Source organism: Giraffa tippelskirchi, chromosome 5 (assembly GCF_054371585.1).
Source record: "Giraffa tippelskirchi isolate mGirTip1 chromosome 5, T2T-mGirTip1v1.2.pri, whole genome shotgun sequence".
NCBI classification, from domain to species: Eukaryota; Metazoa; Chordata; class Mammalia; order Artiodactyla; family Giraffidae; genus Giraffa; species Giraffa tippelskirchi.
Window position 1 is genome coordinate 184,979,717 of NC_137279.1, and position 15,322 is coordinate 184,995,038.

Genomic DNA, 15,322 nt, shown 5'->3' on the forward strand with positions numbered 1-15,322 from the left:
CTTGCTTTGATTTATGTCATTGAGTGTTCTGCCTATGTTTTCCTCTAAGAATTTTATAGTTTCTGATCTTACATTTAATTTAATCCATTTTGAGTTTATCTTTATGTATGGTGTTAAGAAGTGTTCTAATTTCATTCTTTTACATGCAGCTGTCCAGTTTTCCCAGAACAATTTATTGAAGAGGCTGTCTTTGCCCCATTGTATATTCTTGCCTCCTTTGTCAAAAATAAGGTGCCCGTGAAAGTGAAGAAGAACTAAAGAGCCTCTTGATGAAAGTGAAAGAGGAGAGTGAAAAAGTTGGCTTTAAAGCTCAATATTCAGAAAACTAAGATCATGGCATCTGGTCCCATTACTTCATTGTAAATAGATGGGGAAACAGTGGAAATAGTGGCTTATTTTATTTTGGGGGGGCTCCAAAATCACTGCAGATGGTGACTGAAGCCATGAAATTAAAAGACACTTGCTCCTTGGAAGAAAAGTTATGACCAACCTAGACAGCAGATTAAAAAGCAGAGACATTACTTTACCAACAAAGGTCCGTCTCGTCAAGGCTATGGTTTTTCCAGTAGTCATGTATGGATGTAAGAGTTGGACTATAAAGAAAGCTGAGCACCGAAGAATTGATGCTTTTGAACTGTGGTGTTGGAGAAGACTCTTGAGAGTTCTTTGGACTGCAAGGAGATCCAACCAGTCCAGCCTAAAGGAGATCAGTCCTGAATATTCATTGAAAGCACTGATGCTGAAGCTGAAACTCCAGTACTTTGGCCACCTGATGTGAAGAGCTGACTCATTTGAAAAGACCCTGATGTTGGGAAAGATTGAAGGCAGGAGGAGAAGGGGACAACAGAGGATGAGATGGTTGGATGGCATTACCGACTCAATGGAGTTGAGTTTGAGTAAACTCCAGGAGTTGGTGATGGACAGGGAGGCCTGGCCTGCTGTGGTCCATGGGGTTGCGAAGAGTTGGACATGACTGAGCTACTGAACTGAACTGAACTGAAACCCATTTTATTTACTTAAAATTTTTTGGATGTGGACCATTTTAAAAGTCTTTATTGAATTTTTACAATACTCTTTCTGTTTCATGTTTCAGGTATTTGGCCATGAGGCATGTGGGATCTTGTCTTCCCAATCAGGAATCGAATCTGCACCCCCAGCATTAGAAGGCAAAGTCTTAACAACTAGACCACAGGAAAGTCCCTTGAAACCCACTTTAAATGATCCCTATTTATATGCACAGGCACATAGTTTGTTATTCATTTCTCCATATCACACATACTCATTTATCAATGCATGCATCCTTCCATCCATCTAGCAAATATTTACTCAACTCAACCTTTAGAAGATCAGTCTATGGTTTAGAGAGGCGCAGTATTATTTTTTTTTAATACTTAATCATTGACATGTTTGTTTCTTCCTTTACATTGAAAGCCTCATTTGCTTTTATATGCTTAATGCCTAGCTTAATACATATTTGCTGAATAAATGACGATAATTATGAAACAAACCAGCACAGACTATTGAGAGAGAATTGGAGTAGACCTAACTCAGTGTGGAAGGATCAGGGAAGGCTTCCCGGGAGAGGTGATGTCTGAACTGAGATTTGCTTGTTTCTTGACTTTTTCCCTCAGATTGTGAGCTTTCTAAGGACAAGGATTCTGCACCATTCACATTTTTATCTGGGCCAGCATGTAACACTGTGCTTTATACATGTGTATTAACTCAATAATTCTTTTTCACTTTTGCTTATCATGGTAAAACACACACAACATAAAATTAACCGTCTTAACCATTGTTAAATGTATAGTACATTCATTCATATTGTCATGTGACCACCACCAACATTCGTCTCCAAAACTCTTTTTCATACTGAAAAACAAGAAATAATTTTTGAATGGATGAATGAATATTCTTTTTCTTCCTCCCTATTCCTGCATGCTGATCCCATATCCAGTATTTAAGGCAACTCAATAATTCAATTTACCCATAACATTCCTGTCTAGAGTAAGCCTAGCCATGCTATTCAAAACCAGACAATAAGACTTAGAAATCTACCAGGAATGATCAGATTCACACTAAAATCACATGCATTTTGCCTTTGAGCTCTTCATAATTCAGGAGGTTTCCTACTCCCAGACCTGGGAGGGTTTGTGCGTCTTATCAACTTTGCCGCTGACTTGGAATTCTACCTTGGTCTCTGGCATCTGAGCCCAAGGGTTCTAATTGGAATGGGAAGGCTGATTAGTTGCACGCTGACCCCCTTCTCCTGCTTCCTCCCTCCCTGTGTTAACTGTGTAGGCATCTGTCTCTCCTGCCAGATTACAGGCTCCTTTGAGGCCAGAGACTGTACCTTGGGCATGTTTGTATTCCCCACAGTGCCTGTCACATTGCAGGCAGGCATCAATAAAGGGTTGTTAAATAAATAAACAAATAAATAACCCACACAGAATGATTTATCCTAATTAACTCCTTGGAAGTAGTTCCCTCAGGATGGATTCAATATGTGGTTTCTCCCATCTTCTAAAAGGTGTACACTTTATCTACACCTACACCAAATCATGGTCATTTCAGATTCTATGTCATTGGTCTCCAGAAGCAACCTGTGTAGGTCTCTCCATCCTCAACTGTAATAACCCGACTAGACTCTGCAAGCTAAGAGCCCTCCTGGACTCCCAGCTTGATGTCTGGGAGAGAGGTTTGGTCTCATTGACCCCAGAAGTGATACTGCATTGTGACTGAAATATGATAGTGTGATGGTCATAGGCTAGGAACTCAGGACAATGCAAGGAAGGATTTTTAACCCTGGGGCCTCGGCTCCAAACCCAATGTGGTGCACGAGTCAGCCACTTGGCTGTGAGGGGCCATCTCTGCCTCAGCTATGTTGACAGCAGTGACCTAAAACGTTTGGTCTGGGACTTCCTTGGTGGTCCAGTGGTCCTAAGACTCCCTGCTCCCAATGCAGGGGGCCTGGGTTCGATCCCTGGTGGGGGAACTAGATCCCACGTGCTGCAACTAAAAATCCTGCTTGCCGCAGCTAAGATTCAATGCAGCCAAAGTGAAAGAAGAAAGTTTGGTCTGCTTCATCTTCTTCCACCCAAAGCTTGGATCCCAGTCTCAGTTCCCACCTTGTTAGGGTGAGGACAGATTAGTCCAAAGCTTCAGTGTCAGTGAGTGGAACCAGCAGAAGGTTCGAGAAAGGATTTACATTGGTGCTTAGAGCTGATCATCCACCAAGGCTTTCTCCCTGGGCATATGCTTCCTTTGTACCCCTCTCACCTCCTCTCATAGGAGGAGAGACCACCCATAAAATGGCCACGCCCATGTTTGCACGACTTCTTTGAAGCCCCATTCGGTGGTACTGTGGCCCAATATGCCAGCCCTGAATTTGAGCTCCGAAGAGGGGCACCTCTCCTCCAAGAGATGGGGTACCAGGTGGTTGGGAAGGTACAAGTTCTTTGATCTCTCCCTAGATCCCAGCATCTCCCTTCCCGCCACCTCCAGGCCCTGGGCCCAATTTGGTTCTGGGAATGGGGACTTGAAGGAGCTTTCATTCAGGTTTTGGTATTAAAGGACTCAATCTAATCTTGGAGAGAAGCCCTCTGCTTAATCCTGAAACCAAAGCCTTCCTTTGTACCCCTAGTATCTAGGGCTTAATTTGCACGCACCTCACTCATCACCTTATTTTCTGGTTTTGTACCCTAGTTCTACTAGCTTTGAGGTCTTACTTTGTTCAGACCATCTTTGTGAGATGGGATTCTGTCTCTGTGCCCAGGGCCCTAGGACCTTAACGTTCCTTACTTCATACCAGGTTCTTTACATTGGCCTATTCCACTCACCTTTGAAGAACTTATTTTTTGCCTAAATCCTTTTGCAGCTGAACTTGCTTGGGAAACTGTCCATCTGTTGATCACTTGTTAGCCAGTCTCTGGACCCTGGGGCACCACTGGCATGAGTTGACTTGTCTCAGTAAGTTTCAGCTGGGCTCAGCTTCTTGCCAGGGCCACATTCCAGCTGATCTGCTGGGTCTTCAGGCACCAGCCTCTCCTGGCTCCACTCAAACCTCTGTTCCTGAGTTTCCGGCTCCTCTGCTGATTGATCTTGCATGAAGACTAACTAGGTCTAGATAGAATTTCTTCACTCTTGATCATTGCAGTACTGTTTAGAGTCCCACATAACATTAAAATAATGAAAAGCTGTGTTGTTTTTCTTTTCTTTTCAGCATTGTTAATTTATTACCAGTCATTAGTTCCCAAAGAGAAAATATTTAAGAGTGGATGAAGATTAAACCATGGGCTTCCCAAGTGGCATTAGGCTTCTCTGTCCATGGGGATTCTCTAGGCAAGAATACTGGAGTGGGCATCCTATCCCTTCTCTAGGGGATCTTCCTGACCCAGGAATTGAATGGAGGTCTCCTGCATTGCAAGCGGATTCTTTACCAGCTGAGCTGCCAAGGAAACCCCAGTGGTAAAGAACTCTCCGGCTAATAAAGGCGTCAGGAGATACAGGTTCGATCTTTGGCTCAGGAAGATCCCCTGGAGGAGGGCATGGCCACCCACTCTACTATTCTTGCCTAGGGAATCCCCATGAACAGAGGAGCCTGATGGGCTACAATCCATAGGGCCACAAAGAGTAGGGCACGACTGAAACAATTTAGCACACACCCACATGCAGATTAAAGAATAATAGGAGAAGATATAGTACTGGCGCCATGTTTAATAGAATAAAATATAATTGCACTCTGTGATTTCAAGTTAATGTATAAGTAACATAATTGAGTTTATGATTGAGTTTTTAGATGACTTGGATCTATCTACTCCTACTATGGTAGTTTTGGAGGCAAACAAGTTTTCTTTGCTGAGGACTGGTTTGACAAGTATAAATAAGTTTTAAGAAATGATGACTTTGTTTATTTGTGCATTCATTCACTCATTTATTAATTCATGCATGCATGCATTTATGCATTTGTCATTCTACCACACACTCCCTAGAGTACCAAGAATATTCCAGACACTGGACTAGTTGTTGGAGATTTGGAGGTAGGGGTGCCAACCTAAAGGACCAACCTAAAGTTTCAGAAAAAGAGGCAGATTATTACAATGCATGGGATTATGGGAGGCAGCCTCTCTGATGGCCCCTTGTGGTCTTTGCCTCTTGTGTTTATGCCCTCATGACTCATGTAAGTCACCTACAAACATAAGTTCCATTCCAAGAGTACATTCCTAAGTCCAATTTGTTTGTTAAGTCTAACAAATTTAGCCTAGATAGCCAACTAACACAATCAGCTATATAGTACTTTATGTAATAGGTTTATAGTACTTTTCATACAGATAATGGGCTTCCCTTGTGGCTCAGATGGTAAAGAATCCGCCTGCAATGTGACAGACCTGGGTTTGATCCTTGGGTTGGGAAGATCCCCTGGAGGAGGAAATGGCAACCCACTCTAGTATTCTTGCCTGGAGAATCCCCATGGACAGAAGAGCCTGGCAGGTTACAGTTTGGGGGGCTGCAAAGAGTCGGACACGACTGAGCACAGCACAGCCGCACAGCACACGGATAATACATAAAAAGCAAACAAACTCAAAAAAGTAAAGAAAATAGTTTTAATCTGACTGTACAATACCTTGAAAAGTACAGTAGTACATACAGTACAACAGCTGGCATAGAGGGGCTGACATTGAATGAACAGGCAAGAAGAGTTACTGCCGGGAGGAGGGAGTGGGGGAGGGGGTTGGTGGAGCTGAAGGATCGTCAGCAATAGGAGACGGAGGGCAATTTCACTCATGCCCGATGTTGACACAGGTTCTGATTCCTTGGTGGATTCAATTCTATCTACCTTCCTAATAAAACAGTCCAATGATGTCTGGATAACAGCTCTTCTTTTTCTTGTCGTAGATGACATGGTAGCACTGGATTGTCTTCTGAATGACTGGAGCAACCTTCGTGTACCGTTCTACTTTCAGGTCCTGTGCTTTAAAAACTAACAGTGCCTCCTCAAATAAAGAAAGTCGCTTGCTTCTGGACATCCTGGGCTTGAAATAAAGATACTATACTACTGTGTTCTATACAGTACTGTATGATAAAGGACACAAAAGCACAGCTGCTTGTAGAGGATGCACGCACGTAACAATATATGCCAGACATGTGAACTTATGTGACTGGACATGCAAATGGACGTTCGCCTCTTTGAAAATTTGCAACTTGAACGTTCATATGTAGGGGACTTACTGTACTCCCTTCTCTTGTCTGTGGTCTGGGCCCAGTGACTCACTTTTTTAAAAAAATTAATTTTTTAATTTTAATTGGACGCTAATTACTTTACAATATTGTGGTGGTTTTGCCATACATCGACATGAATCAGCCATGGGTGTACATGTGTTCCCCATCCTGAACCCCCTTCCCACTTCCCTCCCCATCCCATGTCTCAGGGTCATCCCAGTGCACTGGCCCTGAGCGCCCTGTCTCATGCATCAAACCTGGACCGGCGATCTATTTCACATATGGTAATATACATGTTTCAATGATATTCTCTCAAATCACCCCATCCTAGACTTCTCCCACAGAGTCCAAAAGTCTGTTCTTTACATCTGTGTCTCTTTTGCTGTCTCGCATATAAGGTCATCGTTACCATCTTTTTAAATTCCATATATATGCTTTAATATACTGTATTGGTGTTTTTCTTTCTGACTTACTTCACTCTGTATAATAGGCTCCAGTTTCATCCACCTCATTAGAACTGATTCAAACACTTTCTTTTTAATAGCTGAGTAATATTCCATTGTGTATATGCACCACAGCTTTCTTATCCATTCGTCTGCTGATGGACATCTAGGTTGCTTCCATGTCCTGGCTATTGTAAACAGTGCTGCGATGAACATTGGGGTACACGTGTCTCTTTCAATTCTGGTTTCCTCGGTGTGTATGCCCAGCAGTGGGATTGCTGGGTCATATGGCAGTTCTATTTCCAGTGTTTTAAGGAATCTCCACACTGTTCTCCATAGTGGTTGTACTAGTTTGCATTCCTACCAACAGTGTAAGATGGTTCCCTTTTCTCTGCATCCTCTCCAGCATTTACTGTTTGTAGACTTTTGGATAGCAGCCATTCTGACTGGCGTGAGATGGTACCTCATTGTAGTTTTAATTTTCATTTCTCTGATTTTAACAGATATAGGAACAGTGATGGGGTGTTGCTTCTGTGACCAGGTTACGGAAAGGCTCTGGCTTTTGTCTTGAGTTGCTCTCCTCCCTCTCTTGCTCTCTTGCTCTGAGGGAGGCCAGCTCTATGAATAGACTCATGTGGAAGGAACTGATATCTCCAGCCAATAGCCAGTGAGGACTTGAGGCTTGCCAACGGCTACAGGAATGAGCTTGGAAGTGGATATTCTGAAATCTACTAACAGCCGTGGGAGTGGACTTGGAGGTGGATCTTTCCTTTCTCAACTGAAGCATCCCAAGGCACTTAAACAGATGCAGCAAGCTAATCCACACCCAGGTTCCTGATGCATAGACACTGTGAGATGACAAATGCTGTTTGCAGTTTTAAGTCACGAAGTTTGGGGGTCATTTGTTATGCAGCAGTAGATAACTAATACAACTTGATGCTTTGCTCAAGAGATAAAGCATGTATTGTAGGAGTACAGAGGGAGAAGTGAGTAACTCTGCCTGGAGATGTTGGGCAAGGTTCCCCTGCAGAGAGAATGATCCTCCAGCTGCAGAAGATGGGTACAGATAACTGGTGGTGATCCATCCTCCCTGACCTCTCTCTTTTATCATTACTGCACAATCTCCCAGCTCCTCCCTGAGAGTTCTTCTCACCTGACAAAGTACCTGGGCCGTGCTATTCCGTAGATCTGGGCTGATGTGCCACTGGTAATGGACTAAGAAGGATACTTCTCTCCTCACATCTCTCTTTCAGCCACAGTGGGCTGGCCCTCTCCTGGCTATCTCAATTGGATCCTAACTCTGGCTGTTTTTGCCCCAGAAGGGGCCTCAGACATTTCATCTTTCATTTTCAAATTCTGCTCTAGCATAGCTCCGCATATCTCCCTGTGCCCTCCTCAATTAAAAAAGACACAAAAGTAAAGGAGACACATAACTCTTTGAAAAGGCTTCCAGATCCAAACATTTTAATGAAGACAGAATATAAAGAGCCTGTCTTATCTCTCCGATGTGACTCCCATTTGCTGTAATCAAGCAGAATTAATTAAAAGCAATCAAGTGGCAAGTTGGCATGGGGGCCTGCGGCACCAGACTTTCATCTTAGCCACATGAGTCCTGTTCCTGAGGGGTGGGGCTGCGGGCAGCAGAGAGGGGTGGGCCCAGTGCTGGGAGGGAAACCAGTTCACCCAACAAGCTTGAGTTGCCAGGGCATGGCCAGTGCTGATGAAGAGAGTTGGGTCCAACTCACAGAAGCATTTCTGCGTTGTTCTGGGTGAAGGGAGCAGACTAGATTCTCAACCTTGCAGGCTGTGGATATTTGGAGTTGGATACCTCTTTGTGGTAGGGGCTGTGCTGTGTATTGTAGGGTGCTCTACCCGTTAAATGCCACTTGCGCCTCCCTAGCTGTGAAAACCAAGGATATCTCTAAACATTATCAAAAGTCTGGAGTCGGGTGGGGAGAGCAAAACTCCCCTGTGTTGAGACCCACCAGTCCAGTTAGAGTTCCTGTCAGTAAAAGTGCATTGTGTCAGGTGAACAAGAACATTTCTCAGTCACTGGGGACCCTGGGGGAACTAGGGCAGCTAAATGATGACCTCTGGCTTGCAGTCACTTGGGAAATTCTCTTATTTGGGTGAGATACAAGAGCCAGTTGTATGGAGGCCGGCAATGTGGATCCTTGAGTCTAAAGAGGGCTGATTCCCATTAAGACTGAAATAAGATGCAGGAAATCTCTCCCACTGGCAATTATTTTATATTCATTGCCAAGAACTGCACACTCTCCCTAATGATAGTCATCTTCCAATACTGCGATATTGCCCAATACTCAGCAGTGGATAGGGGGCGGTGGAACATCAGGGGACTTTCATGCCTAGTTTTCTGATGTTGGTTCTCAGTGGTTCCCTTCTGTCTCTGCTTACAAACATCTCATGGGATCTTGGGATTTTGGGCACCTGTACACCTGAAAGATATGAGCTTTGCTAGACTTTTTTTGATGCCAAGGGTATGACCTGGACAGTCCCTTCTTGGTCCAGCAAGTAAATTAAGTGAATGAAATCATATCTTATATAAGAACCACAAGGGAAGATAAAAGCATGTTAAGGTACCAAGGGAGTGCAAGCTTTCACCCAGTGGCCTTGTTTATTAGATAAAGAAAACAGAGAGTTGAAACATTGCTTAATGCAGGATGGCAAGGGCTGCAGCATTGCCTGCTCATAAAGCACAAAGGAGGAGGAGTTTTCACCCAAGTTTGTTTGGTACTGCTTAAGTGGAGTCTATTATAACTCCCCACTTCTCATTGATTATCTCTCTTTTTAAGCCTCTCCATCAGACTGGATGCTTGCGGGATGGGGGAGGTGTAAGATCATCCTTCCTAGAGAGGGACAGAAGGAATCAGTGACTGAGAGGGTCAATTTCTAGGTAGGTTGATAAGAAGTCCAGGGTCCCCAAGGAGGAGGAAGGGGTCCAGAGCCCTTGAGGAGGAGAAAGGGGTCTGGGGTTCTCAAGGAGGAGAAAAAGACAAACTTATTTTTTTAAGCCCAGAGCTGATGATTGCACAACAAAACAACTCATCTTGCTGAAGGATATGTTTTCCCTTAAACTCTGTAGCAATGACAACAATGCATCCTGCTTGAGGATATGTTTCTCCTTCTTGAGAACCTTCTGACTAATCCTGTCATCTTAAAATGTATATTATGGGAGTGGGTCTGGTAAGATCTTTCTATTGTTAGTTCTAATCCTGTTATCTTAAAATGTATATTGTGGGAGTGGGTCTGGTAAGACCTTTACAACTTGAGACATTCTTTTGATTTATTGTAATAACCAATTAAAAAAGTACATATCTCCCTTGCGAAGACTAGCGAGGGGGGCACTCTCCATCCCCCTTCTGATGTCTGTGTCAGAAGCTTTCTCTGTCCTCTTTTTCACTTTAATAAAACTCTGCCACACAAAAGCTTTTGAATGATCAAGCCTGGTCCCTGGTCCTGAAGCTAAATCTTCTTCAGAGATCACGAATCCGACATCGTTCACCGTAAGCTATCGGTGACCTTTGAAGGTTTTGGGAAGACAGTTATTAGAACCCCAGTCACGTGCTGGGCACAGTGCTCAAGCTTCACGTGCTCTAACAGCCCTGAGAGGGAGCTGTCATTATCTTCTTTTATGCCAAAGGAAATGGAAGCAACTAGTGAGGCTGAACTACGATTCAAACCCAGTCTGCTGACTCCCAAGTTTATGGTCTTCCCCCTCTTTCAGCTCCTTCCGTATGCTTATAAGATAGGCTTAAGGATGTGGATCTCAGACCTTTCAGGACAGGGGCTGATGATGGCAGATGGTGTCATGGGATCCCAGATCCAGAGGAAGCAAGGAGAGGCTCAGGCTTCAGTCTCTGGTCTACTTCTGGTCATTTCCAGAGTTTCTTGGGGATCAGGGTTTCAGTGCAAAACTGGGGTACATTTTAGAGGACAATTTGGCTGATACCATTGCACTTATTGGCACTTCTGTGGGTCATACTCCCATACCTCATCTACTACTTGTATTTCCAGAAGGGCCCTTGTCTTATTCCATTTGGGCTTCTTTAACAAACTACCACAGACTGAGTGGTTCATACCACAGAAATGTATTTCTCACAGTTCTGAAGGCTGGGAAGTCCAAGATTAAGGCACCAACAGATTTGGCGTCTGTTTCACGGTGCTGGTCTTTTCAGCGTGTCCTCACAAAGCAGAAGGGGTGAGAGAGCTCTCTGAGGTCTCTTTCACAGGGGCATGTGTATATGCTAAGTCACTTCAATCGTGTTCGACTCTTTGTGACCTTATGGATGGTAGCCCGCCAGGCTCCTCTGTCCATGGGATTCTCTAGGCAAGAATACAGGAGTGGATTGCCATGCCCTCCTCCAGGGGATCTTGCCAACCCAGGGATGGAACCTGCATCTCTTATGTCTCCTGCATTGGCAGGTGGGTTCTTTACCACTAGTGTCACCTGGGAAGAACTTCATAAGGATACTAATCCCATATATGAGGGCTCTGCCCTCATGACCTAATCCAAAATTATCACCCCAAATCCAAATATTATCACCCTGAGGATTCAGATTCCACATATGAATTTTGACTTGACCCAGACATTCTATCTCTAGTCATTCTTTTGCTCTTCCAGTTAAGCCATTAAATATAGGCTTATGTTCTAATCCTCAAACCTGTGAATGTGAGCTTATTTGAAAAAAGTGTCTTTGCGGATGTAATTAAAGATCTTGAGATGAGCTCATCCTGGCCAATCTGGGTGGGCCATGATCCAAGGACCTATAAGAGACAGAGAAGGGAAGACATGGGGACAGACAAGGAGAAGGCCATTTGAAGATGGAGGCAGAGAGTGGAACAATGCAGCCACACGCCAAGGAATGCTGACAGCTACCCGAAGCTGGAAGGGGCAAGGACAGCTTCTTCCCTCGAGCCTTTGAAGGGTCTGTGGCCCTGCCAAAACCTTGATTTTGAACTTGTGGCCTCCATAATTGTGACAGAATAAATGTCTATTGTTTCAAGCCACTAAATTTGTGGTAATTTGTTACAACAGCTCCTGGAAATGAAGAAGGGCCCCAGTAATGAAGTGTGAAGTCACTTAAGTCACTGGGGCTCCCTCTGCCCCCCACTGTCTGGGTGCCCGGTGCACGCGTGGCCTCCAGTTGCAATGACAGAGGGTAAAGGGTGCCCTGAAGGCACTCAAAAGTCATCCACTGTGGGTGAGCACAGAATATAAAATTATACAGGGAGGAAGATGTTTTGTAGTAACTGATGGAGATATGATAGAACAGATGGAGAAAGTGTATGCTCTGAGAGGTGCTGAGGAGGTAGAATAGGCAGAACTTGGTGACTTGGGGTGTGATGGGCGAGGGTGGAAGAGGAGTCCCAGATTTCTGGCTTTGCACTGGAGTTGATGCTCTTTCCCTCCACTCTGATGGGGAATACCAGGGAAGATTCAAATGAATCTTCTTGCCTTTCACATTCCCGTGGGCCTCCGTCAAGCTCTGCCCTTTACCTCCAACTCCAAGGTGACCTGGGTGGGCTGTTCCCACTTGGTCAAGGACAGTACACCTGGCCACCCCTGGGAGCCTGCCAAGCTGATGGGGAAGTCAGGCTCCCAGTGGTGGACCTGTTGACTGTTGAAGCTCTTCAGGCACTTGAATTTTTAATGTGTCACCAAGATCTCTCTGCTAGTGACCTGTTTCCGTGAAAGTCATCACAGAAATTGTTGTTTTAGTCAGGTCAATTAAATCAGGGTTCCCTCTCCATATCCTAGAGAGACTGGAGGTCAATGACTCCAAAAACCAGACCTGGCTAATGACTTTCAGGTCCACGGACCCCTTCGGGCCGCAGCAAGGTAATTAACTGATGTTGATGACTTTTGTTCCACTTAAGTTGACAAATGAAAAAAGAAGCAGCTTTTGGGTTCAGGGCAAGAGCGGAATCAAGTCAATACTTTAGTTTGCTTTGAGAGTAAAAACAGAATTACAGGGCTGAATGGGGCTGGCACACTACTACTCCTCACCCCACCTCTTCCCTGTGTTCTCCTGCCTGGGGTCCTTTATTTCCCCAGGCCATCTTCCAAGTTCAGTTACTTGTCACCTGTCACCTGGGTCACCCTGAAGTCTCCTAAGGGGTCCTCTGTCTTTCCTTCCCTTATTAACTATCCTGCACACCAACCCATGGAACATTCTATCTCGAGCCCCAGGTAATTATGATTCCATCCATCATCCTATTGCCTGTGGGTCCAACACTAAAATCTTTAGCCTGATAGTTTCATGAATCAATCTTTCCCTTGTCTTTTGCCTTCTGCTTCTCTACACCTGCCAGGGCTGACACTCTGTCAGACCTTGCCCAAGACTTGTTTATTGCTCTTTTGTCTTTGTTAGCTGTCTCTCTTTGGAATATCTTTCTGTTTCCTTCCACCCAAGCTTGGAGAGACTTTGTAGTATATTCATTAAGTGTGTAGCCCTCGAATTAAACTTGTTGTGTTCACATCCTGCCTCTGTCACTTACATGAAATAAAATATACAAAGCTGTTAGCACAGAGCTTGATGTAAAATAAGCACTCCATAATGCAGTCTAGAACATTATTACTACCTATGTGCATCACTTCCTCCAAATGTTACTATTCACTACTTCTTTCAGAAAGCCTTTCTTGAGTAACATCAGTCTAGCTCTCCCTGTGCCTGATGGCTCATAGGTGATAAAACTTTACCTGGAGAATCCCACTTTTCAGAAGGTCTGATCTCATGGGTGGGCCTGGAATGACTTATGCTTTCTGCCTAATTTTGGCTTCGTATGCAGTATGTTTTGATAAGTTTCTGATGAATTGGACCAAATCAAAGCTGCCCTTAACCTCAATCATTTTCTATCCATCTATCCATCCACCTACCTATCCACCTATCAATCCATCAATGCATCCATTTGCTTAATTATTTAGCAATACTTTGAACACTTATTATGTACCAGGCACTGTACTTGGTGTTGGGTGTACCAGGTTGAACAAGACAGATTCTGTCCCACCTTCACAAAATCATTGTCTAGGTGGGAGACAGACACTTATACAGGCAGCTATGATACAGAGAGGCAAGTGTTCAGCTGAGGAAAGTACAGCATGCTGAGATAACCTAAAAGCTTAAAGGGGAGGCTCTTAACTCTTCCTTAGAAGATAAGGGATGTCTTACCAGAGGAATAAAGGTCTAAGTTGAGACTCAAAGAATGAGCAAAATTTAGCCACATGAAAGGGAATTACAGGTAAAGAGTGTTTCAGTTGAGGAAACCATAGGTGAAAAGATACAGATTGGAAAGAGGGAATGGTATATTGGAAAGCTGGGTGGATAAAGACAGAATGAGAGGGAGAGAGAGCAAATACATTGAAGGTGGAAGTGTGAGATGAGACTGGAGAGACAGCAGAGGCCAGGATATGCGTGGACTTATACTGTGTTAAGAAGGTTGGGCTTGCACATCACAGGCATGCAATAAACATTTGTTGAGAAAGTGATGGAAGTGTTTCAGCAGGGGAATGGCATGATCAGCTTTATAATTAAAAAAAAATATCATACTGGCTGTGATGTGGAGAACAGGGGGAGGTTGGTTTGTCATCACCTTGATAAGGAGTTGGCCTCATTTCTTTTCCCAAGCATCCAGTTCCCACTTGGAAAGAACCCCCAGCTGAGGCCCCTGCTGCCCTGCCTAGTTCTTACCAGACCCCCTCCTGGGGGCTGGACTCTGTCTTTTAGTCTCAGCTGTTGACTTGGGTCTTTCTCAAAATGGACAACTGATCTAGAACTAGGGTCCTGCCCCTCCGAGTTTAGCCTCTACCTATAGGGGGATCCTGTTCACTTGACTGGAGTTCTTGCACACTGAAATTGTTGACTACTGGTCTGGGCCAAGCTGGAGATAGCCTCACATTTTTGGACAATGCAGTTCAGACTTTTCAGTATCACTTTGCACATTGAAACAACTTCATTCACTCATTAATTTGTTTCAAGCATTTACCAGTCATACACTATGTACATAATGGTGTCTCCCAATGGATACCTAGAGGTAAGCAAAGCCAACATAGTTCCAGAGATGAATCTTAAATATAAACTGTTCTGTGAGATAAAAAAGATTAAGGTTCTAACTTCAAAGGTAACGAGAGGAACTCGCCTGGTGTCTTCCTCTTGCTCCTCTAGGCCCTCCCCTCTCTCCACCCTTTTTACCCTGGTCTCTGCCCTGGTATGCTGACCTGGATGGACCACATCAATGAGTTCTCTTGGGACTTCCCTGGTGGTAAAGTCAATAAGATGCAGGGGACATGGTTTGATCCCTGGTCCAGGAGATTCCACATGCTGCAGAGCAACTGACCTGGGTGCCACAGCTACTGACTCCATATTCTAGGGCCTGTGAGCCACAACTTCTGAGCCCGTGTGCTGCAACTACTGTAGCCAGTGCACCTAGAACCGGTGTTCTGCAACAAGAGAGGCCACCACAATGAGAAGCCTGTGCACAGCAACAAAGAGTAGTCCCTGCTCGCCACAACTAGAGAACAATGAAGACCCAGAGCAATAAAAAAAAATTAAAAAAAAACAAAGCTAATGCTCCCTTAAAAAAAAGGGCTCTCTTGTTCTCTGCTTCTAGTGGGTTCTGCCAGAGGAAATCTCCAGCAGGAGATT